This window comes from Ambystoma mexicanum, chromosome 5p (assembly GCF_040938575.1).
Source record: "Ambystoma mexicanum isolate Mex_15411 chromosome 5p, UKY_AmexF1_1, whole genome shotgun sequence".
Classification (NCBI taxonomy): Eukaryota; Metazoa; Chordata; class Amphibia; order Caudata; family Ambystomatidae; genus Ambystoma; species Ambystoma mexicanum.
This window is the reverse complement of record NC_090930.1, coordinates 740,309,928-740,337,873: the sequence shown is the minus strand read 5'-3', so window position 1 is coordinate 740,337,873 and position 27,946 is coordinate 740,309,928. Positions and strand designations below refer to the sequence as shown.

At 39.2% G+C, this 27,946-nt stretch overlaps 22 non-coding genes across 22 annotated transcripts; 11 read left to right on the top strand and 11 right to left on the bottom strand.

Annotated features, from left to right (window-relative positions):
* Positions 1-800: 800 nt before the first annotated feature.
* On the top strand, positions 801-872 carry TRNAQ-CUG (transfer RNA glutamine (anticodon CUG)). Its single transcript has one exon. It is a non-coding gene; the product is annotated as a tRNA-Gln (tRNA).
* A 913-nt stretch (positions 873-1,785) lies between these two features.
* TRNAQ-UUG (transfer RNA glutamine (anticodon UUG)) lies at positions 1,786-1,857 on the bottom strand. The gene has a single exon. It is a non-coding gene; the product is annotated as a tRNA-Gln (tRNA).
* A 259-nt stretch (positions 1,858-2,116) lies between these two features.
* Positions 2,117-2,188, top strand: TRNAQ-CUG (transfer RNA glutamine (anticodon CUG)). The gene has a single exon. It is a non-coding gene; the product is annotated as a tRNA-Gln (tRNA).
* An 881-nt stretch (positions 2,189-3,069) lies between these two features.
* Positions 3,070-3,141, bottom strand: TRNAQ-UUG (transfer RNA glutamine (anticodon UUG)). Its single transcript has one exon. It is a non-coding gene; the product is annotated as a tRNA-Gln (tRNA).
* Positions 3,142-5,518: 2,377 nt separating this feature from the next.
* TRNAH-AUG (transfer RNA histidin (anticodon AUG)) lies at positions 5,519-5,590 on the top strand. Its single transcript has one exon. It is a non-coding gene; the product is annotated as a tRNA-His (tRNA).
* Positions 5,591-6,503: 913 nt separating this feature from the next.
* Positions 6,504-6,575, bottom strand: TRNAQ-UUG (transfer RNA glutamine (anticodon UUG)). Its single transcript has one exon. It is a non-coding gene; the product is annotated as a tRNA-Gln (tRNA).
* Positions 6,576-6,833: 258 nt separating this feature from the next.
* TRNAQ-CUG (transfer RNA glutamine (anticodon CUG)) lies at positions 6,834-6,905 on the top strand. The gene has a single exon. It is a non-coding gene; the product is annotated as a tRNA-Gln (tRNA).
* Positions 6,906-7,786: 881 nt separating this feature from the next.
* Positions 7,787-7,858, bottom strand: TRNAQ-UUG (transfer RNA glutamine (anticodon UUG)). The gene has a single exon. It is a non-coding gene; the product is annotated as a tRNA-Gln (tRNA).
* A 2,370-nt stretch (positions 7,859-10,228) lies between these two features.
* Positions 10,229-10,300, top strand: TRNAQ-CUG (transfer RNA glutamine (anticodon CUG)). Its single transcript has one exon. It is a non-coding gene; the product is annotated as a tRNA-Gln (tRNA).
* Positions 10,301-11,213: 913 nt separating this feature from the next.
* TRNAQ-UUG (transfer RNA glutamine (anticodon UUG)) lies at positions 11,214-11,285 on the bottom strand. The gene has a single exon. It is a non-coding gene; the product is annotated as a tRNA-Gln (tRNA).
* Positions 11,286-11,544: 259 nt separating this feature from the next.
* Positions 11,545-11,616, top strand: TRNAQ-CUG (transfer RNA glutamine (anticodon CUG)). Its single transcript has one exon. It is a non-coding gene; the product is annotated as a tRNA-Gln (tRNA).
* An 881-nt stretch (positions 11,617-12,497) lies between these two features.
* Positions 12,498-12,569, bottom strand: TRNAQ-UUG (transfer RNA glutamine (anticodon UUG)). The gene has a single exon. It is a non-coding gene; the product is annotated as a tRNA-Gln (tRNA).
* Positions 12,570-14,940: 2,371 nt separating this feature from the next.
* TRNAQ-CUG (transfer RNA glutamine (anticodon CUG)) lies at positions 14,941-15,012 on the top strand. Its single transcript has one exon. It is a non-coding gene; the product is annotated as a tRNA-Gln (tRNA).
* Positions 15,013-15,925: 913 nt separating this feature from the next.
* TRNAQ-UUG (transfer RNA glutamine (anticodon UUG)) lies at positions 15,926-15,997 on the bottom strand. The gene has a single exon. It is a non-coding gene; the product is annotated as a tRNA-Gln (tRNA).
* A 259-nt stretch (positions 15,998-16,256) lies between these two features.
* TRNAQ-CUG (transfer RNA glutamine (anticodon CUG)) lies at positions 16,257-16,328 on the top strand. Its single transcript has one exon. It is a non-coding gene; the product is annotated as a tRNA-Gln (tRNA).
* An 881-nt stretch (positions 16,329-17,209) lies between these two features.
* On the bottom strand, positions 17,210-17,281 carry TRNAQ-UUG (transfer RNA glutamine (anticodon UUG)). The gene has a single exon. It is a non-coding gene; the product is annotated as a tRNA-Gln (tRNA).
* Positions 17,282-19,648: 2,367 nt separating this feature from the next.
* Positions 19,649-19,720, top strand: TRNAQ-CUG (transfer RNA glutamine (anticodon CUG)). Its single transcript has one exon. It is a non-coding gene; the product is annotated as a tRNA-Gln (tRNA).
* A 1,222-nt stretch (positions 19,721-20,942) lies between these two features.
* On the top strand, positions 20,943-21,014 carry TRNAQ-CUG (transfer RNA glutamine (anticodon CUG)). The gene has a single exon. It is a non-coding gene; the product is annotated as a tRNA-Gln (tRNA).
* An 881-nt stretch (positions 21,015-21,895) lies between these two features.
* TRNAQ-UUG (transfer RNA glutamine (anticodon UUG)) lies at positions 21,896-21,967 on the bottom strand. Its single transcript has one exon. It is a non-coding gene; the product is annotated as a tRNA-Gln (tRNA).
* A 2,369-nt stretch (positions 21,968-24,336) lies between these two features.
* On the top strand, positions 24,337-24,408 carry TRNAQ-CUG (transfer RNA glutamine (anticodon CUG)). The gene has a single exon. It is a non-coding gene; the product is annotated as a tRNA-Gln (tRNA).
* A 913-nt stretch (positions 24,409-25,321) lies between these two features.
* On the bottom strand, positions 25,322-25,393 carry TRNAQ-UUG (transfer RNA glutamine (anticodon UUG)). Its single transcript has one exon. It is a non-coding gene; the product is annotated as a tRNA-Gln (tRNA).
* Positions 25,394-26,598: 1,205 nt separating this feature from the next.
* Positions 26,599-26,670, bottom strand: TRNAQ-UUG (transfer RNA glutamine (anticodon UUG)). The gene has a single exon. It is a non-coding gene; the product is annotated as a tRNA-Gln (tRNA).
* Positions 26,671-27,946: the final 1,276 nt, after the last annotated feature.

Sequence of the window (27,946 nt, the reverse complement as noted above, 5' to 3'; positions counted from 1 at the left end):
TGAAAATGGCAAAATCAAATTGCCATTACTGACACAGACCAGCTGCCGCTGTCCGGACATTTCGTCGAAAGACATTTCGTTGAAAGACATTTGGTCGACGTAATTTGGTCGAAAGCCAAATGGTCGTTTTTTTTATTTATTTATATATATATTTTTTAGGTTGTAGTTTAGGGAAAAAAAGGGGTTTTTAGAAAAAAAGGAGGTTGGGGGGACCCCCCCAAACCTCCCCCCAAAAAAAAATGTGAAAATAAAAAACAAAGCAATTCGAACATTTGGTTTTCGACCAAATGGTTTCGACCAATTGTCCTGTCGACAAATTTTTTTTGACGAAATGTCTGGCAACCCAGCTGCCGACTGTTGCTATTGACAGGAGTTCCAGGTGTATAAACTGAGGAGATCACCAGTTCAATTACCTGTGAACGCATTTTGAAGCTCATTCACAACCAGTTCATGCCCGTTCTCTCCATTTTGGCTTTCTGGCTGGCCGAGGGGCCCTTCCGTAATGTTCTTTGCTAACCATTACACCATGGGCCCCTTGCTGGTGCAACCTGACAGAGTTGTAACAGAAATGAGAATCGAGATCTCATGCATCATTTTAAAAAACTCATATTCCTAGCACACGGATATTATGCAAATGTGGAACTGTTTAGTTGGTTGTTGCGCAATAGCAAACTCTTTGCTTTACAGCTCATTTGGATAGGATTCTTCCTCTGGAGGCATAAGATAAAAGAATATTGCATACATTCTCTAAAAGGCTCTTTTTTTGCTGCAATGACGTTCATCATGTCACTAAGTATGTAGGTTCCATGGTGTAATGGTTAGCACCCTGGACTCTGAATCCAGCGATCCGAGTTCAAATCTCGGTGGGACCTTGGGAATTACTGTGTTTGTTTTCCTCTCAGTGTCTTGTTTTAATAGCAATGACGCTGCTGTGTCGCCCACTTTCATAGCATTATTCCCTGGGTGCATTTGAAAAAAGAAAGATTTTCCATGGATGACGCTCTTTAGCCACAATGAAACCCACCACTTTCTGTGGTGTGAAAGACCCATGGTGTAATGGTAGCACCCTGGAGGTTGAATCCAATAATTTGCATTCAAATCTCTGTAAGAGTTTACCATCAGTCGAACCTTTCCCTTATCGTTTATTGTGGATGTCTTCTTTGAAGAAAGGTATGATCCAACTAAAGTAAGTACATTCACGAATGGGCCCTTGGTCGGTACAAACAGTATTTATACACCTCAGGCCTTTTGTGAATTAAGAAAAGTGTGTTCTTCGTTCTATTTTTCATCTCAAACTGATACCTTCATTTTACAAACATGTAAAGGCTGTTAAGACGCTTGATTAATATCATTGATTCTGAATGTGGTCGCTTTTCATAGGATTAACCCTTTAACAATTTTGAAAGAGAATGGCGATACAATAGAGCTGCTTTTCCCAAAATGGTATTATTAATGTTGTTGCTGCATCTTCAAGTAAAAAGAGAATCCATTGGGTCTCAGATTGAGCATGTTTCTTAACATTGAGTTAAGTTTGAAAATTTCAAATCTTTTATGTATGTTTCCGATGCAGATCTGCCCATCGACTCAGAATGACCTCACTGTTCATACATTTAAAAAAAATGCATAAAGGTTAAGGTGCTAGGCACAAAAGTGGATTTTTATGAAAAGTTATGCCAGAGAGTGAGAGCGAAAATGAATACCCTACACCACTAACCTTATGAATATTACTATCTTTGGCCTATAATTTAAGACAACAAGGAGACAAAGTGTGTTAGAGCAAGAGAGAGGTTCCACCGAGACTTGAACTCGGATCGCTGGATTCAAAGTCCAAAGTGCTAACCATTACACCATGGAACCCTTGTTGAGCAGAGCTTCATAAGGGCAATGAGAATATAGGGCACAGTCAAGATTTTTACTGACCTATAGTAACCGTTTACTGATATTATATCGAAGCAGCACTGTTGCTGCTGGATGCTGTGCAATCGCAAAGTATTGGCTTCATGTCTCATTTGGATCAAATTCTTCCTCTGGAGTCTAATGATATAGGAATATTACATATTTTCTCTGATGTGCTCTGTTTTTCCAGAATGAAGTGCATCATGCTACTGAATATGTGGGTTCCATGGTGTAATGGTTAGCACTCTGGACTCTGAATCCAGCGATCCGAGTTCAAGTCTCGGTGGGACCTTGGGGCTGCTTATCTTTTAGAGTTGCCTTTCATTTGCAGATAGATATAACAGCAATAGCTTTGCTTTACAGCCCACTTTGATGGCAGTCTTCTTTGACCAAAGAATATTTATAGTTTCTGGGGATGACTCTCTTTTGCCACAAAGAAACTGCCCACTCTCATATCTCCAAAGCTCCAAGGTATAATGGCTATTAAACTGGCTTTTGATCTCAGCGATTTGCATTGAAAGCCCAGGAGGCCCCTAAAATCAGTTGAATTGTTTCCTGATAATTTAGAGTTTATTTCTTCTTTCGAGAAAGGTGTGATCCAAATAAAGTAAGTACATTTAAACAAGGGCACTTGATCAGTAAATGCACTACTTTCTAGAACTCATAACACTTGTAAGTTATAAAAAGTTTGCTCTCCATACAGTTTGTCAACTCAAAGAATTACATTTTTTACACATTTAATAAGACCATCAAATTGCTTGAAACATAGGAATGATTGTGAAAGTGAATATGATTCACCAAAATAATTGTATAACATTTTTTAATGTTAATAAAATAGGGCTTTTTCCAATCTTTTCACATCAATGTTGTTTCTGCATGTTCCAGTGAGCAGAGAATCTACTGCACATAGTGTGTACATTTTTCTTTTCATAGAGTTAAGGTTGGACATTATTCATCTGTGGAAAATGTTTCTGAGAGATATCTGGGTGCCCACTCTGATTGACCTTAGGGATTGTACATTAACGATATGTAGTTGCATCACTGTATTGGTATCAGGCACCAAAGTGCATTTAAATGTAATGTCGTGCAGAGAGAGTCGACTGAACTTCTGAATATTAACTCTGTTGAATTGTAATTTGAGAAATTAGAAAATGGAGTGTAAGAGCAAGATAACGGTCCCACCGAGACTTGAACTCGGATCGTTGGATTCAAAGTCCAAAGTGCTAACCATTACACCATGGAACCCTTGCAAGATGCACCTGAGAGCGTTGAATCAGAAATGGCAATATAGAGCACATTTACAATTTTTACAGATTCATAGTCCCAATTGACTGATATCATACAAACACAGCGATGTTGTCGATTGACGTTGTGCTATAGCAATCTCTGTGCTTTATAGAGCATGTAGATCAAATTCTTCCTCTTGAGGCATATGATTAAGCAATATTAAATATTGTTTCTGACTGCCTCTGTTTTGGCATAATGAAGTTCAGCATTTGCGGAAGTATTTAGGTTCCATGGTCTAATGGTTAGTAGGCTGGACTCTGAATTTAGTAATCTGACATGTTATAGCTATATTTTGTTTTCCTTTGGGTGTATTGTCATTTTATGCACATAGATTTCCTAGCAGTGGCTGTGATGAATAGTTCAATTTGATAGCAGCTTCCTTTTGAGAATTTGAAAAAAAAAGAATTAAATAGTCTCTCTGGATGACTCTGCTTTGATTTCTATGTGCACATCCCTTTTGCGTTTCAGAGGGATTGACCAACATACACAACAGTGCTTGGAAGACCTCTTCCTCCCTCATGGCATGTAAAGCTAACCTCTCTCCTACCGTGTGTTTTTTTACTTTTTAACTTCCCCTTCCGAGTCATGATCATGTAACTGAATTTACATTTTTAGATTTTAACTGCAGTAGTTGCTTGTTTTTCATTTTTATTTTTTGTGTACGCATACATCCCTTTTTGTGGGGAGGGGGGAGTGATGTCTGTTTACTTATATTAGCTAATATAGGTCATTTTATGTCAGCTTACAATATGTGTCAGGATTTTTTATGTCGTTTCCAATCAATGTCTAATATCAAGTGGTTTGCAGCAGTCATACAAAGGCACGTAACACCCCCAAAACACCTACATAAGTTAGAAATACTCCGGAAGAGTACTCAGTTTATGAAAAGGCGGTGAATCCCAAATAGAACTGTAAATGTAAGCTAGCAAGCAGACTGTGCACCCCTTTTTGGAACTATGACCTGTGTGTTGCCCTCTATTAACAGAACGATGTAACTGCAGCCCATGTCACATAAAATAGAAAGTAGAGATTATGCAAATTAACTCCCAGAAGAGCCTGGTGTCACCCCAAAAGGTGTCATGCTTTTCACACCAAGAAACATCCACACATAGATCCCTGCAAACCTCAAAAACGTACAGGAAACCCTGTCCAGCGCTTTGCTCCCAGAGGAGATAAGGTTGAAAAACCACCCTATGTTAAAAGTGTCCATAATCCATGCCAGCTGCCCTGTCTATAGAACCTGGCCGTTCGTGGCCGTGGGCCTAGGGGCATGAGTGGAAGGGTTTAACCTGCCTGGGTTCTTGGGCATGGTTTCATCATGCCTCAGTTTACAATGGCACTCTGCCACTTTGTCAGGCTTTAAAGAAGCCTGACTCCTGCAGAGCAAAAGATCTGATTATGTCCTTACATGTTTTGTACGTAAGAATGCGGATGGTGCTCTGAGCCTCCTATGGTGGTTATTAAGCATGGTATACATACCATAGCATGTAACTGTGCCTACAAATGGAACATTTTGTTCATTTATTAGGGAGTTGTGAAAATGGCAAAATCAAATTGCCATTACTGACACAGACCAGCTGCCGCTGTCCGGACATTTCGTCGAAAGACATTTCGTCGAAAGACATTTGGTCGACGTAATTTGGTCGAAAGCCAAATGGTCGGTTTTTTTATTTATTTATATATATATTTTTTAGGTTGTAGTTTAGGGAAAAAAAGGGTTTTTTAGAAAAAAAGGGGGTTGGGGGGACCCCCCCAAACCCCCCCCCAAAAAAAAATGTGAAAATAAAAAACAAAGCAATTCGACCATTTGGTTTTCGACCAAATGGTTTCGACCAATTGTCCTGTCGACAAATTTTTTTCGACTAAATGTCTGGCAACCCAGCTGCCGACTGTTGCTATTGACAGGAGTTCCAGGTGTATAAACTGAGGAGATCACCAGTTCAATTACCTGTGAACGCATTTTGAAGCTCATTCACAACCAGTTCATGCCCGTTCTCTCCATTTTGGCTTTCTGGCTGGCCGAGGGGCCCTTCAGTAATGTTCTTTGCTAACCATTACACCATGGGCCCCTTGCTGGTGCAACCTGACAGAGTTGTAACAGAAATGAGAATCGAGATCTCATGCATCATTTTAACAAACTCATATTCCTAGCCCACGGATATTATGCAAATGTGGAACTGTTTAGTTGGTTGTTGCGCAATAGCAAACTCTTTGCTTTACAGCTCATTTGGATAGGATTCTTCCTCTGGAGGCATAAGATAAAAGAATATTGCATACATTCTCTAAAAGGCTCTTTTTTTGCTGCAATGACGTTCATCATGTCACTAAGTATGTAGGTTCCATGGTGTAATGGTTAGCACTCTGGACTATGAATCCAGCGATCCGAGTTCAAATCTCGGCGGGACCTTGGGAATTACTGTGTTTGTTTTCCTCTCAGTGTCTTGTTTTAATAGCAATGACGCTACTGTGTCGCCCACTTTCATAGCATTATTCCCTGGGTGCATTTGAAAAAAGAAAGATTTTCCATGGATGAAGCTCTTTAGCCACAATGAAACCCACCACTTTCTGTGGCGTGAAAGACCCATGGTGTAATGGTAGCACCCTGGAGGTTGAATCCAATAATTTGCATTCAAATCTCTGTAAGAGTTTACCATCAGTCGAACCTTTCCCTTATCGTTTATTGTGGATGTCTTCTTTGAAGAAAGGTATGATCCAACTAAAGTAAGTACATTCACGAATGGGCCCTTGGTCGGTACAAACAGTATTTATACACCTCAGGCCTTTTGTGAATTAAGAAAAGTGTGTTCTTCGTTCTATTTTTCATCTCAAACTGATACCTTCATTTTACAAACATGTAAAGGCTGTTAAGACGCTTGATTAATATCATTGATTCTGAATGTGGTCGCTTTTCATAGGATTAACCCTTTAACAATTTTGAAAGAGAATGGCGATACAATAGAGCTGCTTTTCCCAAAATGGTATTATTAATGTTGTTGCTGCATCTTCAAGTAAAAAGAGAATCCATAGGGTCACAGATTGAGCATGTTTCTTAACATTGAGTTAAGTTTGAAAATTTCAAATCTTTTATGTATGTTTCCGATGCAGATCTGCCCATCGACTCAGAATGACCTCACTGTTCATACATTTAAAAAAAATGCATAAAGGTTAAGGTGCTAGGCACAAAAGTGGATTTTTATGAAAAGTTATGCCAGAGAGTGAGAGCGAAAATGAATACCCTACACCACTAACCTTATGAATATTACTATCTTTGGCCTATAATTTAAGACAACAAGGAGACAAAGTGTGTTAGAGCAAGAGAGAGGTTCCACCGAGACTTGAACTCGGATCGCTGGATTCAAAGTCCAAAGTGCTAACCATTACACCATGGAACCCTTGTTGAGCAGAGCTTCATAAGGGCAATGAGAATATAGGGCACAGTCAAGATTTTTACTGACCTATAGTAACCGTTTACTGATATTATATCGAAGCAGCACTGTTGCTGTTGGATGCTGTGCAATCGCAAAGTATTGGCTTCATGTCTCATTTGGATCAAATTCTTCCTCTGGAGTCTAATGATATAGGAATATTACATATTTCTCTGATGTGCTCTGTTTTTCCAGAATGAAGTGCATCATGCTACTGAATATGTGGGTTCCATGGTGTAATGGTTAGCACTCTGGACTCTGAATCCAGCGATCCGAGTTCAAGTCTCGGTGGGACCTTGGGGCTGCTTCTCTTTTAGAGTTGCCTTTCATTTGCAGATAGATATAACAGCAATAGCTTTGCTTTACAGCCCACTTTGATGGCAGTCTTCTTTGACCAAAGAATATTAATAGTTTCTGGGGATGACTCTCTTTTGCCACAAAGAAACTGCCCACTCTCATATCTCCAAAGCTCCAAGGTATAATGGCTATTAAACTGGCTTTTGATCTCAGCGATTTGCATTGAAAGCCCAGGAGGCCCCTAAAATCAGTTGAATTGTTTCCTGATAATTTAGAGTTTATTTCTTCTTTCGAGAAAGGTGTGATCCAAATAAAGTAAGTACATTTAAACAAGGGCACTTGATCAGTAAATGCACTACTTTCTAGAACTCATAACTCTTGTAAGTTATAAAAAGTTTGCTCTCCATACAGTTTGTCAACTCAAAGAATTACATTTTTTACACATTTAATAAGACCATCAAATTGCTTGAAACATAGGAATGATTGTGAAAGTGAATATGATTCACCAAAATAATTGTATAACATTTTTTAATGTTAATAAAATAGGGCTTTTTCCAATCTTTTCACATCAATGTTGTTTCTGCATGTTCCAGTGAGCAGAGAATCTACTGCACATAGTGTGTACATTTTTCTTTTCATAGAGTTAAGGTTGGACATTATTCATCTGTGGAAAATGTTTCTGAGAGATATCTGGGTGCCCACTCTGATTGACCTTAGGGATTGTACATTAACGATATGTAGTTGCATCACTGTATTGGTATCAGGCACCAAAGTGCATTTAAATGTAATGTCGTGCAGAGAGAGTCGACTGAACTTCTGAATATTAACTCTGTTGAATTGTAATTTGAGAAATTAGAAAATGGAGTGTAAGAGCAAGATAACGGTCCCACCGAGACTTGAACTCGGATCGTTGGATTCAAAGTCCAAAGTGCTAACCATTACACCATGGAACCCTTGCAAGATGCACCTGAGAGCGTTGAATCAGAAATGGTAATATAGAGCACATTTACAATTTTTACAGATTCATAGTCCCAATTGACTGATATCATACAAACACAGCGATGTTGTCGATTGACGTTGTGCTATAGCAATCTCTGTGCTTTATAGAGCATGTAGATCAAATTCTTCCTCTTGAGGCATATGATTAAGCAATATTAAATATTGTTTCTGACTGCCTCTGTTTTGGCATAATGAAGTTCAGCATTTGCGGAAGTATTTAGGTTCCATGGTCTAATGGTTAGTAGGCTGGACTCTGAATTTAGTAATCTGCCATGTTATAGCTATATTTTGTTTTCCTTTGGGTGTATTGTCATTTTATGCACATAGATTTCCTAGCAGTGGCTGTGATGAATAGTTCAATTTGATAGCAGCTTCCTTTTGAGAATTTGAAAAAAAAAGAATTAAATAGTCTCTCTGGATGACTCTGCTTTGATTTCTATGTGCACATCCCTTTTGCGTTTCAGAGGGATTGACCAACATACACAACAGTGCTTGGAAGACCTCTTCCTCCCTCATGGCATGTAAAGCTAACCTCTCTCCTACCGTGTGTTTTTTTACTTTTTAACTTCCCCTTCCGAGTCATGATCATGTAACTGAATTTACATTTTTAGATTTTAACTGCAGTAGTTGCTTGTTTTTCATTTTTATTTTTTGTGTACGCATACATCCCTTTTTGTGGGGAGGGGGGAGTGATGTCTGTTTACTTATATTAGCTAATATAGGTCATTTTATGTCCGCTTACAATATGTGTCAGGATTTTTTATGTCGTTTCCAATCAATGTCTAATATCAAGTGGTTTGCAGCAGTCATACAAAGGCACGTAACACCCCCAAAACACCTACATAAGTTAGAAATACTCCGGAAGAGTACTCAGTTTATGAAAAGGCGGTGAATCCCAAATAGAACTGTAAATGTAAGCTAGCAAGCAGACTGTGCACCCATGTTTGGAACTATGACCTGTGTGTTGCCCTCTATTAACAGAACAATGTAACTGCAGCCCATGTCACATAAAATAGAAAGTAGAGATTATGCAAATTAACTCCCAGAAGAGCCTGGTGTCACCCCAAAAGGTGTCATGCTTTTCACACCAAGAAACATCCACACATAGATCCATGCGAACCTCAAAAACGTACAGGAAACCCTGTCCAGCGCTTTGCTCCCAGAGGAGATAAGGTTGAAAAACCACCCTATGTTAAAAGTGTCCATAATCCATGCCAGCTGCCCTGTCTATAGAACCTGGCCGTTCGGGGCCTAGGGGCATGAGTGGAAGGGTTTAACCTGCCTGGGTTCTTGGGCATGGTTTCATCATGCCTCAGTTTACAATGGCACTCTGCCACTTTGTCAGGCTTTAAAGAAGCCTGACTCCTGCAGAGCAAAAGATCTGATTATTTCCTTACATGTTTTGTACGTAAGAATTCGGATGGTGCTCTGAGCCTCCTATGGTGGTTATTAAGCATGGTATACATACCATAGCATGTAACTGTGCCTACAAATGGAACATTTTGTTCATTTATTAGGGAGTTGTGAAAATGGCAAAATCAAATTGCCATTACTGACACAGACCAGCTGCCGCTGTCCGGACATTTCGTCGAAAGACATTTCGTCGAAAGACATTTGGTCGACGTAATTTGGTCGAAAGCCAAATGGTCGTTTTTTTTATTTATTTATATATATATTTTTTAGGTTGTAGTTTAGGGAAAAAAAGGGTTTTTTAGAAAAAAAGGGGGTTGGGGGGACCCCCCCAAACCCCCCCCCAAAAAAAAATGTGAAAATAAAAAACAAAGCAATTCGACCATTTGGTTTTCGACCAAATGGTTTCGACCAATTGTCCTGTCGACAAATTTTTTTTGACGAAATGTCTGGCAACCCAGCTGCCGACTGTTGCTATTGACAGGAGTTCCAGGTGTATAAACTGAGGAGATCACCAGTTCAATTACCCGTGAACGCATTTTGAAGCTCATTCACAACCAGTTCATGCCCGTTCTCTCCATTTTGGCTTTCTGGCTGGCCGAGGGGCCCTTCAGTAATGTTCTTTGCTAACCATTACACCATGGGCCCCTTGCTGGTGCAACCTGACAGAGTTGTAACAGAAATGAGAATCGAGATCTCATGCATCATTTTAACAAACTCATATTCCTAGCCCACGGATATTATGCAAATGTGGAACTGTTTAGTTGGTTGTTGCGCAATAGCAAACTCTTTGCTTTACAGCTCATTTGGATAGGATTCTTCCTCTGGAGGCATAAGATAAAAGAATATTGCATACATTCTCTAAAAGGCTCTTTTTTTGCTGCAATGACGTTCATCATGTCACTAAGTATGTAGGTTCCATGGTGTAATGGTTAGCACTCTGGACTCTGAATCCAGCGATCTGAGTTCAAATCTCGGTGGGACCTTGGGAATTACTGTGTTTGTTTTCCTCTCAGTGTCTTGTTTTAATAGCAATGACGCTGCTGTGTCGCCCACTTTCATAGCATTATTCCCTGGGTGCATTTGAAAAAAGAAAGATTTTCCATGGATGACGCTCTTTGGCCACAATGAAACCCACCACTTTCTGTGGTGTGAAAGACCCATGGTGTAATGGTAGCACCCTGGAGGTTGAATCCAATAATTTGCATTCAAATCTCTGTAAGAGTTTACCATCAGTCGAACCTTTCCCTTATCGTTTATTGTGGATGTCTTCTTTGAAGAAAGGTATGATCCAACTAAAGTAAGTACATTCACGAATGGGCCCTTGGTCGGTACAAACAGTATTTATACACCTCAGGCCTTTTGTGAATTAAGAAAAGTGTGTTCTTCGTTCTATTTTTCATCTCAAACTGATACCTTCATTTTACAAACATGTAAAGGCTGTTAAGACGCTTGATTAATATCATTGATTCTGAATGTGGTCGCTTTTCATAGGATTAACCCTTTAACAATTTTGAAAGAGAATGGCGATACAATAGAGCTGCTTTTCCCAAAATGGTATTATTAATGTTGTTGCTGCATCTTCAAGTAAAAAGAGAATCCATTGGGTCACAGATTGAGCATGTTTCTTAACATTGAGTTAAGTTTGAAAATTTCAAATCTTTTATGTATGTTTCCGATGCAGATCGGCCCATCGACTCAGAATGACCTCACTGTTCATACATTTAAAAAAAATGCATAAAGGTTAAGGTGCTAGGCACAAAAGTGGATTTTTATGAAAAGTTATGCCAGAGAGTGAGAGCGAAAATGAATACCCTACACCACTAACCTTATGAATATTACTATCTTTGGCCTATAATTTAAGACAACAAGGAGACAAAGTGTGTTAGAGCAAGAGAGAGGTTCCACCGAGACTTGAACTCGGATCGCTGGATTCAAAGTCCAAAGTGCTAACCATTACACCATGGAACCCTTGTTGAGCAGAGCTTCATAAGGGCAATGAGAATATAGGGCACAGTCAAGATTTTTACTGACCTATAGTAACCGTTTACTGATATTATATCGAAGCAGCACTGTTGCTGTTGGATGCTGTGCAATCGCAAAGTATTGGCTTCATGTCTCATTTGGATCAAATTCTTCCTCTGGAGTCTAATGATATAGGAATATTACATATTTTCTCTGATGTGCTCTGTTTTTCCAGAATGAAGTGCATCATGCTACTGAATATGTGGGTTCCATGGTGTAATGGTTAGCACTCTGGACTCTGAATCCAGCGATCCGAGTTCAAGTCTCGGTGGGACCTTGGGGCTGCTTCTCTTTTAGAGTTGCCTTTCATTTGCAGATAGATATAACAGCAATAGCTTTGCTTTACAGCCCACTTTGATGGCAGTCTTCTTTGACCAAAGAATATTAATAGTTTCTGGGGATGACTCTCTTTTGCCACAAAGAAACTGCCCACTCTCATATCTCCAAAGCTCCAAGGTATAATGGCTATTAAACTGGCTTTTGATCTCAGCGATTTGCATTGAAAGCCCAGGAGGCCCCTAAAATCAGTTGAATTGTTTCCTGATAATTTAGAGTTTATTTCTTCTTTCGAGAAAGGTGTGATCCAAATAAAGTAAGTACATTTAAACAAGGGCACTTGATCAGTAAATGCACTACTTTCTAGAACTCATAACTCTTGTAAGTTATAAAAAGTTTGCTTTCCATACAGTTTGTCAACTCAAAGAATTACATTTTTTACACATTTAATAAGACCATCAAATTGCTTGAAACATAGGAATGATTGTGAAAGTGAATATGATTCACCAAAATAATTGTATAACATTTTTTAATGTTAATAAAATAGGGCTTTTTCCAATCTTTTCACATCAATGTTGTTTCTGCATGTTCCAGTGAGCAGAGAATCTACTGCACATAGTGTGTACATTTTTCTTTTCATAGAGTTAAGGTTGGACATTATTCATCTGTGGAAAATGTTTCTGAGAGATATCTGGGTGCCCACTCTGATTGACCTTAGGGATTGTACATTAACGATATGTAGTTGCATCACTGTATTGGTATCAGGCACCAAAGTGCATTTAAATGTAATGTCGTGCAGAGAGAGTCGACTGAACTTCTGAATATTAACTCTGTTGAATTGTAATTTGAGAAATTAGAAAATGGAGTGTAAGAGCAAGATAACGGTCCCACCGAGACTTGAACTCGGATCGTTGGATTCAAAGTCCAAAGTGCTAACCATTACACCATGGAACCCTTGCAAGATGCACCTGAGAGCGTTGAATCAGAAATGGTAATATAGAGCACATTTACAATTTTTACAGATTCATAGTCCCAATTGACTGATATCATACAAACACAGCGATGTTGTCGATTGACGTTGTGCTATAGCAATCTCTGTGCTTTATAGAGCATGTAGATCAAATTCTTCCTCTTGAGGCATATGATTAAGCAATATTAAATATTGTTTCTGACTGCCTCTGTTTTGGCATAATGAAGTTCAGCATTTGCGGAAGTATTTAGGTTCCATGGTCTAATGGTTAGTAGGCTGGACTCTGAATTTAGTAATCTGACATGTTATAGCTATATTTTGTTTTCCTTTGGGTGTATTGTCATTTTATGCACATAGATTTCCTAGCAGTGGCTGTGATGAATAGTTCAATTTGATAGCAGCTTCCTTTTGAGAATTTGAAAAAAAAAGAATTAAATAGTCTCTCTGGATGACTCTGCTTTGATTTCTATGTGCACATCCCTTTTGCGTTTCAGAGGGATTGACCAACATACACAACAGTGCTTGGAAGACCTCTTCCTCCCTCATGGCATGTAAAGCTAACCTCTCTCCTACCGTGTGTTTTTTTACTTTTTAACTTCCCCTTCCGAGTCATGATCATGTAACTGAATTTACATTTTTAGATTTTAACTGCAGTAGTTGCTTGTTTTTCATTTTTATTTTTTGTGTACGCATACATCCCTTTTTGTGGGGAGGGGGGAGTGATGTCTGTTTACTTATATTAGCTAATATAGGTCATTTTATGTCCGCTTACAATATGTGTCAGGATTTTTTATGTCGTTTCCAATCAATGTCTAATATCAAGTGGTTTGCAGCAGTCATACAAAGGCACGTAACACCCCCAAAACACCTACATAAGTTAGAAATACTCCGGAAGAGTACTCAGTTTATGAAAAGGCGGTGAATCCCAAATAGAACTGTAAATGTAAGCTAGCAAGCAAACTGTGCACCCCTGTTTGGAACTATGACCTGTGTGTTGCCCTCTATTAACAGAACAATGTAACTGCAGCCCATGTCACATAAAATAGAAAGTAGAGATTATGCAAATTAACTCCCAGAAGAGCCTGGTGTCACCCCAAAAGGTGTCATGCTTTTCACACCAAGAAACATCCACACATAGATCCCTGCGAACCTCAAAAACGTACAGGAAACCCTGTCCAGCGCTTTGCTCCCAGAGGAGATAAGGTTGAAAAACCACCCTATGTTAAAAGTGTCCATAATCCATGCCAGCTGCCCTGTCTATAGAACCTGGCCGTTCGGGGCCTAGGGGCATGAGTGGAAGGGTTTAACCTGCCTGGGTTCTTGGGCATGGTTTCATCATGCCTCAGTTTACAATGGCACTCTGCCACTTTGTCAGGCTTTAAAGAAGCCTGACTCCTGCAGAGCAAAAGATCTGATTATTTCCTTACATGTTTTGTACGTAAGAATGCGGATGGTGCTCTGAGCCTCCTATGGTGGTTATTAAGCATGGTATACATACCATAGCATGTAACTGTGCCTACAAATGGAACATTTTGTTCATTTATTAGGGAGTTGTGAAAATGGCAAAATCAAATTGCCATTACTGACACAGACCAGCTGCCGCTGTCCGGACATTTCGTCGAAAGACATTTCGTCGAAAGACATTTGGTCGACGTAATTTGGTCGAAAGCCAAATGGTCGTTTTTTTAATTTATTTATATATATATTTTTTAGGTTGTAGTTTAGGGAAAAAAAGGGGTTTTTAGAAAAAAAGGGGGTTGGGGGGACCCCCCCAAACCCCCCCCCCAAAAAAAAATGTGAAAATAAAAAACAAAGCAATTCGACCATTTGGTTTTCGACCAAATGGTTTCGACCAATTGTCCTGTCGACAAATTTTTTTTGACGAAATGTCTGGCAACCCAGCTGCCGACTGTTGCTATTGACAGGAGTTCCAGGTGTATAAACTGAGGAGATCACCAGTTCAATTACCCGTGAACGCATTTTGAAGCTCATTCACAACCAGTTCATGCCCGTTCTCTCCATTTTGGCTTTCTGGCTGGCCGAGGGGCCCTTCAGTAATGTTCTTTGCTAACCATTACACCATGGGCCCCTTGCTGGTGCAACCTGACAGAGTTGTAACAGAAATGAGAATCGAGATCTCATGCATCATTTTAACAAACTCATATTCCTAGCCCACGGATATTATGCAAATGTGGAACTGTTTAGTTGGTTGTTGCGCAATAGCAAACTCTTTGCTTTACAGCTCATTTGGATAGGATTCTTCCTCTGGAGGCATAAGATAAAAGAATATTGCATACCTTCTCTAAAAGGCTCTTTTTTTGCTGCAATGACGTTCATCATGTCACTAAGTATGTAGGTTCCATGGTGTAATGGTTAGCACTCTGGACTCTGAATCCAGCGATCTGAGTTCAAATCTCGGTGGGACCTTGGGAATTACTGTGTTTGTTTTCCTCTCAGTGTCTTGTTTTAATAGCAATGACGCTGCTGTGTCGCCCACTTTCATAGCATTATTCCCTGGGTGCATTTGAAAAAAGAAAGATTTTCCATGGATGACGCTCTTTAGCCACAATGAAACCCACCACTTTCTGTGGTGTGAAAGACCCATGGTGTAATGGTAGCACCCTGGAGGTTGAATCCAATAATTTGCATTCAAATCTCTGTAAGAGTTTACCATCAGTCGAACCTTTCCCTTATCGTTTATTGTGGATGTCTTCTTTGAAGAAAGGTATGATCCAACTAAAGTAAGTACATTCACGAATGGGCCCTTGGTCGGTACAAACAGTATTTATACACCTCAGGCCTTTTGTGAATTAAGAAAAGTGTGTTCTTCGTTCTATTTTTCATCTCAAACTGATACCTTCATTTTACAAACATGTAAAGGCTGTTAAGACGCTTGATTAATATCATTGATTCTGAATGTGGTCGCTTTTCATAGGATTAACCCTTTAACAATTTTGAAAGAGAATGGCGATACAATAGAGCTGCTTTTCCCAAAATGGTATTATTAATGTTGTTGCTGCATCTTCAAGTAAAAAGAGAATCCATTGGGTCACAGATTGAGCATGTTTCTTAACATTGAGTTAAGTTTGAAAATTTCAAATCTTTTATGTATGTTTCCGATGCAGATCTGCCCATCGACTCAGAATGACCTCACTGTTCATACATTTAAAAAAAATGCATAAAGGTTAAGGTGCTAGGCACAAAAGTGGATTTTTATGAAAAGTTATGCCAGAGAGTAAGAGCGAAAATGAATACCCTACACCACTAACCTTATGAATATTACTATCTTTGGCCTATAATTTAAGACAACAAGGAGACAAAGTGTGTTAGAGCAAGAGAGAGGTTCCACCGAGACTTGAACTCGGATCGCTGGATTCAAAGTCCAAAGTGCTAACCATTACACCATTGAACCCTTGTTGAGCAGAGCTTCATAAGGGCAATGAGAATATAGGCCACAGTCAAGATTTTTACTGACCTATAGTAACCGTTTACTGATATTATATCGAAGCAGCACTGTTGCTGTTGGATGCTGTGCAATCGCAAAGTATTGGCTTCATGTCTCATTTGGATCAAATTCTTCCTCTGGAGTCTAATGATATAGGAATATTACATATTTTCTCTGATGTGCTCTGTTTTTCCAGAATGAAGTGCATCATGCTACTGAATATGTGGGTTCCATGGTGTAATGGTTAGCACTCTGGACTCTGAATCCAGCGATCCGAGTTCAAGTCTCGGTGGGACCTTGGGGCTGCTTCTCTTTTAGAGTTGCCTTTCATTTGCAGATAGATATAACAGCAATAGCTTTGCTTTACAGCCCACTTTGATGGCAGTCTTCTTTGACCAAAGAATATTAATAGTTTCTGGGGATGACTCTCTTTTGCCACAAAGAAACTGCCCACTCTCATATCTCCAAAGCTCCAAGGTATAATGGCTATTAAACTGGCTTTTGATCTCAGCGATTTGCATTGAAAGCCCAGGAGGCCCCTAAAATCAGTTGAATTGTTTCCTGATAATTTAGAGTTTATTTCTTCTTTCGAGAAAGGTGTGATCCAAATAAAGTAAGTACATTTAAACAAGGGCACTTGATCAGTAAATGCACTACTTTCTAGAACTCATAACTCTTGTAAGTTATAAAAAGTTTGCTCTCCATACAGTTTGTCAACTCAAAGAATTACATTTTTTACACATTTAATAAGACCATCAAATTGCTTGAAACATAGGAATGATTGTGAAAGTGAATATGATTCACCCAAATAATTGTATAACATTTTTTAATGTTAATAAAATAGGGCTTTTTCCAATCTTTTCACATCAATGTTGTTTCTGCATGTTCCAGTGAGCAGAGAATCTACTGCACATAGTGTGTACATTTTTCTTTTCATAGAGTTAAGGTTGGACATTATTCATCTGTGGAAAATGTTTCTGAGAGATATCTGGGTGCCCACTCTGATTGACCTTAGGGATTGTACATTAACGATATGTAGTTGCATCACTGTATTGGTATCAGGCACCAAAGTGCATTTAAATGTAATGTCGTGCAGAGAGAGTCGACTGAACTTCTGAATATTAACTCTGTTGAATTGTAATTTGAGAAATTAGAAAATGGAGTGTAAGAGCAAGATAACGGTCCCACCAAGACTGGAACTCGGATCGTTGGATTCAAAGTCCAAAGTGCTAACCATTACACCATGGAACCCTTGCAAGATGCACCTGAGAGCGTTGAATCAGAAATGGTAATATAGAGCACATTTACAATTTTTACAGATTCATAGTCCCAATTGACTGATATCATACAAACACAGCGATGTTGTCGATTGACGTTGTGCTATAGCAATCTCTGTGCTTTATAGAGCATGTAGATCAAATTCTTCCTCTTGAGGCATATGATTAAGCAATATTAAATATTGTTTCTGACTGCCTCTGTTTTGGCATAATGAAGTTCAGCATTTGCGGAAGTATTTAGGTTCCATGGTCTAATGGTTAGTAGGCTGGACTCTGAATTTAGTAATCTGACATGTTATAGTTATATTTTGTTTTCCTTTGGGTGTATTGTCATTTTATGCACATAGATTTCCTAGCAGTGGCTGTGATGAATAGTTCAATTTGATAGCAGCTTCCTTTTGAGAATTTGAAAAAAAAAGAATTAAATAGTCTCTCTGGATGACTCTGCTTTGATTTCTATGTGCACATCCCTTTTGCGTTTCAGAGGGATTGACCAACATACACAACAGTGCTTGGAAGACCTCTTCCTCCCTCATGGCATGTAAAGCTAACCTCTCTCCTACCGTGTGTTTTTTTACTTTTTAACTTCCCCTTCCGAGTCATGATCATGTAACTGAATTTACATTTTTAGATTTTAACTGCAGTAGTTGCTTGTTTTTCATTTTTATTTTTTGTGTACGCATACATCCCTTTTTGTGGGGAGGGGGGAGTGATGTCTGTTTACTTATATTAGCTAATATAGGTCATTTTATGTCCGCTTACAATATGTGTCAGGATTTTTTATGTCGTTTCCAATCAATGTCTAATATCAAGTGGTTTGCAGCAGTCATACAAAGGCACGTAACACCCCCAAAACACCTACATAAGTTAGAAATACTCCGGAAGAGTACTCAGTTTATGAAAAGGCGGTGAATCCCAAATAGAACTGTAAATGTAAGCTAGCAAGCAGACTGTGCACCCCTGTTTGGAACTATGACCTGTGTGTTGCCCTCTATTAACAGAACAATGTAACTGCAGCCCATGTCACATAAAATAGAAAGTAGAGATTATGCAAATTAACTCCCAGAAGAGCCTGGTGTCACCCCAAAAGGTGTCATGCTTTTCACACCAAGAAACATCCACACATAGATCCCTGCGAACCTCAAAAACGTACAGGAAACCCTGTCCAGCGCTTTGCTCCCAGAGGAGATAAGGTTGAAAAACCACCCTATGTTAAAAGTGTCCATAATCCATGCCAGCTGCCCTGTCTATAGAACCTGGCCGTTCGGGGCCTAGGGGCATGAGTGGAAGGGTTTAACCTGCCTGGGTTCTTGGGCATGGTTTCATCATGCCTCAGTTTACAATGGCACTCTGCCACTTTGTCAGGCTTTAAAGAAGCCTGACTCCTGCAGAGCAAAAGATCTGATTATTTCCTTACATGTTTTGTACGTAAGAATGTGGATGGTGCTCTGAGCCTCCTATGGTGGTTATTAAGCATGGTATACATACCATAGCATGTAACTGTGCCTACAAATGGAACATTTTGTTCATTTATTAGGGATTGTGAAAATGGCAAAATCAAATTGCCATTACTGACACAGACCAGCTGCCGCTGTCTGGACATTTCGTCGAAAGACATTTCGTCGAAAGACATTTGGTCGACGTAATTTGGTCGAAAGCCAAATGGTCGTTTTTTTTATTTATTTATATATATTTTTTAGGTTGTAGTTTAGGGAAAAAAAGGGGTTTTTAGAAAAAAAGGGGGTTGGGGGGACCCCCCCAAACCCCCCCCCCAAAAAAAATGTGAAAATAAAAAACAAAGCAATTCGACCATTTGGTTTTCGACCAAATGGTTTCGACCAATTGTCCTGTCGACAAATTTTTTTCGACGAAATGTCTGGCAACCCAGCTGCCGACTGTTGCTATTGACAGGAGTTCCAGGTGTATAAACTGAGGAGATCACCAGTTCAATTACCCGTGAACGCATTTTGAAGCTCATTCACAACCAGTTCATGCCCGTTCTCTCCATTTTGGCTTTCTGGCTGGCCGAGGGGCCCTTCAGTAATGTTCTTTGCTAACCATTACACCATGGGCCCCTTGCTGGTGCAACCTGACAGAGTTGTAACAGAAATGAGAATCGAGATCTCATGCATCATTTTAACAAACTCATATTCCTAGCCCACGGATATAATGCAAATGTGGAACTGTTTAGTTGGTTGTTGCGCAATAGCAAACTCTTTGCTTTACAGCTCATTTGGATAGGATTCTTCCTCTGGAGGCATAAGATAAAAGAATATTGCATACATTCTCTAAAAGGCTCTTTTCTTGCTGCAATGACGTTCATCATGTCACTAAGTATGTAGGTTCCATGGTGTAATGGTTAGCACTCTGGACTCTGAATCCAGCGATCCGAGTTCAAATCTCGGTGGGACCTTGGGAATTACTGTGTTTGTTTTCCTCTCAGTGTCTTGTTTTAATAGCAATGACGCTGCTGTGTCGCCCACTTTCATAGCATTATTCCCTGGGTGCATTTGAAAAAAGAAAGATTTTCCATGGATGACGCTCTTTAGCCACAATGAAACCCACCACTTTCTGTGGTGTGAAAGACCCATGGTGTAATGGTAGCACCCTGGAGGTTGAATCCAATAATTTGCATTCAAATCTCTGTAAGAGTTTACCATCAGTCGAACCTTTCCCTTATCGTTTATTGTGGATGTCTTCTTTGAAGAAAGGTATGATCCAACTAAAGTAAGTACATTCACGAATGTGCCCTTGGTCGGTACAAACAGTATTTATACACCTCAGGCCTTTTGTGAATTAAGAAAAGTGTGTTCTTCGTTCTATTTTTCATCTCAAACTGATACCTTCATTTTACAAACATGTAAAGGCTGTTAAGACGCTTGATTAATATCATTGATTCTGAATGTGGTCGCTTTTCATAGGATTAACCCTTTAACAATTTTGAAAGAGAATGGCGATACATTAGAGCTGCTTTTCCCAAAATGGTATTATTAATGTTGTTGCTGCATCTTCAAGTAAAAAGAGAATCCATTGGGTCACAGATTGAGCATGTTTCTTAACATTGAGTTAAGTTTGAAAATTTCAAATCTTTTATGTATGTTTCCGATGCAGATCTGCCCATCGACTCAGAATGACCTCACTGTTCATACATTTAAAAAAAATGCATAAAGGTTAAGGTGCTAGGCACAAAAGTGGATTTTTATGAAAAGTTATGCCAGAGAGTGAGAGCGAAAATGAATACCCTACACCACTAACCTTATGAATATTACTATCTTTGGCCTATAATTTAAGACAACAAGGAGACAAAGTGTGTTAGAGCAAGAGAGAGGTTCCACCGATTCAAAGTCCAAAGTGCTAACCATTACACCATGGAACCCTTGTTGAGCAGAGCTTCATAAGGGCAATGAGAATATAGGGCACAGTCAAGATTTTTACTGACCTATAGTAACCGTTTACTGATATTATATCGAAGCAGCACTGTTGCTGTTGGATGCTGTGCAATCGCAAAGTATTGGCTTCATGTCTCATTTGGATCACATTCTTCCTCTGGAGTCTAATGATATAGGAATATTACATATTTTCTCTGATGTGCTCTGTTTTTCCAGAATGAAGTGCATCATGCTACTGAATATGTGGGTTCCATGGTGTAATGGTTAGCACTCTGGACTCTGGATCCAGCGATCCGAGTTCAAGTCTCGGTGGGACCTTGGGGCTGCTTCTCTTTTAGAGTTGCCTTTCATTTGCAGATAGATATAACAGCAATAGCTTTGCTTTACAGCCCACTTTGATGGCAGTCTTCTTTGACCAAAGAATATTAATAGTTTCTGGGGATGACTCTCTTTTGCCACAAAGAAACTGCCCACTCTCATATCTCCAAAGCTCCAAGGTATAATGGCTATTAAACTGGCTTTTGATCTCAGCGATTTGCATTGAAAGCCCAGGAGGCCCCTAAAATCAGTTGAATTGTTTCCTGATAATTTAGAGTTTATTTCTTCTTTCGAGAAAGGTGTGATCCAAATAAAGTAAGTACATTTAAACAAGGGCACTTGATCAGTAAATGCACTACTTTCTAGAACTCATAACTCTTGTAAGTTATAAAAAGTTTGCTCTCCATACAGTTTGTCAACTCAAAGAATTACATTTTTTACACATTTAATAAGACCATCAAATTGCTTGAAACATAGGAATGATTGTGAAAGTGAATATGATTCACCAAAATAATTGTATAACATTTTTTAATGTTAATAAAATAGGGCTTTTTCCAATCTTTTCACATCAATGTTGTTTCTGCATGTTCCAGTGAGCAGAGAATCTACTGCACATAGTGTGTACATTTTTCTTTTCATAGAGTTAAGGTTGGACATTATTCATCTGTGGAAAATGTTTCTGAGAGATATCTGGGTGCCCACTCTGATTGACCTTAGGGATTGTACATTAACGATATGTAGTTGCATCACTGTATTGGTATCAGGCACCAAAGTGCATTTAAATGTAATGTCGTGCAGAGAGAGTCGACTGAACTTCTGAATATTAACTCTGTTGAATTGTAATTTGAGAAATTAGAAAATGGAGTGTAAGAGCAAGATAACGGTCCCACCGAGACTTGAACTCGGATCGTTGGATTCAAAGTCCAAAGTGCTAACCATTACACCATGGAACCCTTGCAAGATGCACCTGAGAGCGTTAAATCAGAAATGGTAATATAGAGCACATTTACAATTTTTACAGATTCATAGTCCCAATTGACTGATATCATACAAACACAGCGATGTTGTCGATTGACGTTGTGCTATAGCAATCTCTGTGCTTTATAGAGCATGTAGATCAAATTCTTCCTCTTGAGGCATATGATTAAGCAATATTAAATATTGTTTCTGACTGCCTCTGTTTTGGCATAATGAAGTTCAGCATTTGCGGAAGTATTTAGGTTCCATGGTCTAATGGTTAGTAGGCTGGACTCTGAATTTAGTAATCTGACATGTTATAGCTATATTTTGTTTTCCTTTGGGTGTATTGTCATTTTATGCACATAGATTTCCTAGCAGTGGCTGTGATGAATAGTTCAATTTGATAGCAGCTTCCTTTTGAGAATTTGAAAAAAAAAGAATTAAATAGTCTCTCTGGATGACTCTGCTTTGATTTCTATGTGCACATCCCTTTTGCGTTTCAGAGGGATTGACCAACATACACAACAGTGCTTGGAAGACCTCTTCCTCCCTCATGGCATGTAAAGCTAACCTCTCTCCTAACGTGTGTTTTTTTACTTTTTAACTTCCCCTTCCGAGTCATGATCATGTAACTGAATTTACATTTTTAGATTTTAACTGCAGTAGTTGCTTGTTTTTCATTTTTATTTTTTGTGTACGCATACATCCCTTTTTGTGGGGAGGGGGGAGTGATGTCTGTTTACTTATATTAGCTAATATAGGTCATTTTATGTCCGCTTACAATATGTGTCAGGATTTTTTATGTCGTTTCCAATCAATGTCTAATATCAAGTGGTTTGCAGCAGTCATACAAAGGCACGTAACACCCCCAAAACACCTACATAAGTTAGAAATACTCCGGAAGAGTACTCAGTTTATGAAAAGGCGGTGAATCCCAAATAGAACTGTAAATGTAAGCTAGCAAGCAGACTGTGCACCCCTGTTTGGAACTATGACCTGTGTGTTGCCCTCTATTAACAGAACAATGTAACTGCAGCCCATGTCACATAAAATAGAAAGTAGAGATTATGCAAATTAACTCCCAGAAGAGCCTGGTGTCACCCCAAAAGGTGTCATGCTTTTCACACCAAGAAACATCCACACATAGATCCCTGCGAACCTCAAAAACGTACAGGAAACCCTGTCCAGCGCTTTGCTCCCAGAGGAGATAAGGTTGAAAAACCACCCTATGTTAAAAGTGTCCATAATCCATGCCAGCTGCCCTGTCTATAGAACCTGGCCGTTCGGGGCCTAGGGGCATGAGTGGAAGGGTTTAACCTGCCTGGGTTCTTGGGCATGGTTTCATCATGCCTCAGTTTACAATGGCACTCTGCCACTTTGTCAGGCTTTAAAGAAGCCTGACTCCTGCAGAGCAAAAGATCTGATTATTTCCTTACATGTTTTGTACGTAAGAATGCGGATGGTGCTCTGAGCCTCCTATGGTGGTTATTAAGCATGGTATACATACCATAGCATGTAACTGTGCCTACAAATGGAACATTTTGTTCATTTATTAGGGAGTTGTGAAAATGGCAAAATCAAATTGCCATTACTGACACAGACCAGCTGCCGCTGTCCGGACATTTCGTCGAAAGACATTTCGTCGAAAGACATTTGGTCGACGTAATTTGGTCGAAAGCCAAATGGTCGTTTTTTTTATTTATTTATATATATATTTTTTAGGTTGTAGTTTAGGGAAAAAAAGGGGTTTTTAGAAAAAAAGGGGGTTGGGGGGACCCCCCCAAACCCCCCCCCAAAAAAAAATGTGAAAATAAAAAACAAAGCAATTCTACCATTTGGTTTTCGCCAAATGGTTTCGACCAATTGTCCTGTCGACAAATTTTTTTTGACGAAATGTCTGGCAACCCAGCTGCCGACTGTTGCTATTGACAGGAGTTCCAGGTGTATAAACTGAGGAGATCACCAGTTCAATTACCCGTGAACGCATTTTGAAGCTCATTCACAACCAGTTCATGCCCGTTCTCTCCATTTTGGCTTTCTGGCTGGCCGAGGGGCCCTTCAGTAATGTTCTTTGCTAACCATTACACCATGGGCCCCTTGCTGGTGCAACCTGACAGAGTTGTAACAGAAATGAGAATCGAGATCTCATGCATCATTTTAACAAACTCATATTCCTAGCCCACGGATATTATGCAAATGTGGAACTGTTTAGTTGGTTGTTGCGCAATAGCAAACTCTTTGCTTTACAGCTCATTTGGATAGGATTCTTCCTCTGGAGGCATAAGATAAAAGAATATTGCATACATTCTCTAAAAGGCTCTTTTTTTGCTGCAATGACGTTCATCATGTCACTAAGTATGTAGGTTCCATGGTGTAATGGTTAGCACTCTGGACTCTGAATCCAGCGATCCGAGTTCAAATCTCGGTGGGACCTTGGGAATTACTGTGTTTGTTTTCCTCTCAGTGTCTTGTTTTAATAGCAATGACGCTGCTGTGTCGCCCACTTTCATAGCATTATTCCCTGGGTGCATTTGAAAAAAGAAAGATTTTCCATGGATGACGCTCTTTAGCCACAATGAAACCCACCACTTTCTGTGGTGTGAAAGACCCATGGTGTAATGGTAGCACCCTGGAGGTTGAATCCAATAATTTGCATTCAAATCTCTGTAAGAGTTTACCATCAGTCGAACCTTTCCCTTATCGTTTATTGTGGATGTCTTCTTTGAAGAAAGGTATGATCCAACTAAAGTAAGTACATTCACGAATGGGCCCTTGGTCGGTACAAACAGTATTTATACACCTCAGGCCTTTTGTGAATTAAGAAAAGTGTGTTCTTCGTTCTATTTTTCATCTCAAACTGATACCTTCATTTTACAAACATGTAAAGGCTGTTAAGACGCTTGATTAATATCATTGATTCTGAATGTGGTCGCTTTTCATAGGATTAACCCTTTAACAATTTTGAAAGAGAATGGCGATACAATAGAGCTGCTTTTCCCAAAATGGTATTATTAATGTTGTTGCTGCATCTTCAAGTAAAAAGAGAATCCATTGGGTCACAGATTGAGCATGTTTCTTAACATTGAGTTAAGTTTGAAAATTTCAAATCTTTTATGTATGTTTCCGATGCAGATCTGCCCATCGACTCAGAATGACCTCACTGTTCATACATTTAAAAAAAATGCATAAAGGTTAAGGTGCTAGGCACAAAAGTGGATTTTTATGAAAAGTTATGCCAGAGAGTGAGAGCGAAAATGAATACCCTACACCACTAACCTTATGAATATTACTATCTTTGGCCTATAATTTAAGACAACAAGGAGACAAAGTGTGTTAGAGCAAGAGAGAGGTTCCACCGAGACTTGAACTCGGATCGCTGGATTCAAAGTCCAAAGTGCTAACCATTACACCATGGAACCCTTGTTGAGCAGAGCTTCATAAGGGCAATGAGAATATAGGGCACAGTCAAGATTTTTACTGACCTATAGTAACCGTTTACTGATATTATATCGAAGCAGCACTGTTGCTGTTGGATGCTGTGCAATCGCAAAGTATTGGCTTCATGTCTCATTTGGATCAAATTCTTCCTCTGGAGTCTAATGATATAGGAATATTACATATTTTCTCTGATGTGCTCTGTTTTTCCAGAATGAAGTGCATCATGCTACTGAATATGTGGGTTCCATGGTGTAATGGTTAGCACTCTGGACTCTGAATTCAGAGTTCAAGTCTCGGTGGGACCTTGGGGCTTCTTCTCTTTTAGAGTTGCCTTTCATTTGCAGATAGATATAACAGCAATAGCTTTGCTTTACAGCCCACTTTGATGGCAGTCTTCTTTGACCAAAGAATATTAATAGTTTCTGGGGATGACTCTCTTTTGCCACAAAGAAACTGCCCACTCTCATATCTCCAAAGCTCCAAGGTATAATGGCTATTAAACTGGCTTTTGATCTCAGCGATTTGCATTGAAAGCCCAGGAGGCCCCTAAAATCAGTTGAATTGTTTCCTGATAATTTAGAGTTTATTTCTTCTTTCGAGAAAGGTGTGATCCAAATAAAGTAAGTACATTTAAACAAGGGCACTTGATCAGTAAATGCACTACTTTCTAGAACTCATAACTCTTGTAAGTTATAAAAAGTTTGCTCTCCATACAGTTTGTCACCTCAAAGAATTACATTTTTTACACATTTAATAAGACCATCAAATTGCTTGAAACATAGGAATGATTGTGAAAGTGAATATGATTCACCAAAATAATTGTATAACATTTTTTAATGTTAATAAAATAGGGCTTTTTCCAATCTTTTCACATCAATGTTGTTTCTGCATGTTCCAGTGAGCAGAGAATCTACTGCACATAGTGTGTACATTTTTCTTTTCATAGAGTTAAGGTTGGACATTATTCATCTGTGGAAAATGTTTCTGAGAGATATCTGGGTGCCCACTCTGATTGACCTTAGGGATTGTACATTAACGATATGTAGTTGCATCACTGTATTGGTATCAGGCACCAAAGTGCATTTAAATATAATGTCGTGCAGAGAGAGTCGACTGAACTTCTGAATATTAACTCTGTTGAATTGTAATTTGAGAAATTAGAAAATGGAGTGTAAGAGCAAGATAACGGTCCCACCGAGACTTGAACTCGGATCGTTGGATTCAAAGTCCAAAGTGCTAACCATTACACCATGGAACCCTTGCAAGATGCACCTGAGAGCGTTGAATCAGAAATGGTAATATAGAGCACATTTACAATTTTTACAGATTCATAGTCCCAATTGACTGATATCATACAAACACAGCGATGTTGTCGATTGACGTTGTGCTATAGCAATCTCTGTGCTTTATAGAGCATGTAGATCAAATTCTTCCTCTTGAGGCATATGATTAAGCAATATTAAATATTGTTTCTGACTGCCTCTGTTTTGGCATAATGAAGTTCAGCATTTGCGGAAGTATTTAGGTTCCATGGTCTAATGGTTAGTAGGCTGGACTCTGAATTTAGTAATCTGACATGTTATAGCTATATTTTGTTTTCCTTTGGGTGTATTGTCATTTTATGCACATAGATTTCCTAGCAGTGGCTGTGATGAATAGTTCAATTTGATAGCAGCTTCCTTTTGAGAATTTGAAAAAAAAAGAATTAAATAGTCTCTCTGGATGACTCTGCTTTGATTTCTATGTGCACATCCCTTTTGCGTTTCAGAGGGATTGACCAACATACAAAACAGTGCTTGGAAGACCTCTTCCTCCCTCATGGCATGTAAAGCTAACCTCTCTCCTACCGTGTGTTTTTTTACTTTTTAACTTCCCCTTCCGAGTCATGATCATGTAACTGAATTTACATTTTTAGATTTTAACTGCAGTAGTTGCTTGTTTTTCATTTTTATTTTTTGTGTACGCATACATCCCTTTTTGTGGGGAGGCGGGAGTGATGTCTGTTTACTTATATTAGCTAATATAGGTCATTTTATGTCCGCTTACAATATGTGTCAGGATTTTTTATGTCGTTTCCAATCAATGTCTAATATCAAGTGGTTTGCAGCAGTCATACAAAGGCACGTAACACCCCCAAAACACCTACATAAGTTAGAAATACTCCGGAAGAGTACTCAGTTTATGAAAAGGCGGTGAATCCCAAATAGAACTGTAAATGTAAGCTAACAAGCAGACTGTGCACCCCTGTTTGGAACTATGACCTGTGTGTTGCCCTCTATTAACAGAACAATGTAACTGCAGCCCATGTCACATAAAATAGAAAGTAGAGATTATGCAAATTAACTCCCAGAAGAGCCTGGTGTCACCCCAAAAGGTGTCATGCTTTTCACACCAAGAAACATCCACACATAGATCCCTGCGAACCTCAAAAACGTACAGGAAACCCTGTCCAGCGCTTTGCTCCCAGAGGAGATAAGGTTGAAAAACCACCCTATGTTAAAAGTGTCCATAATCCATGCCAGCTGCCCTGTCTA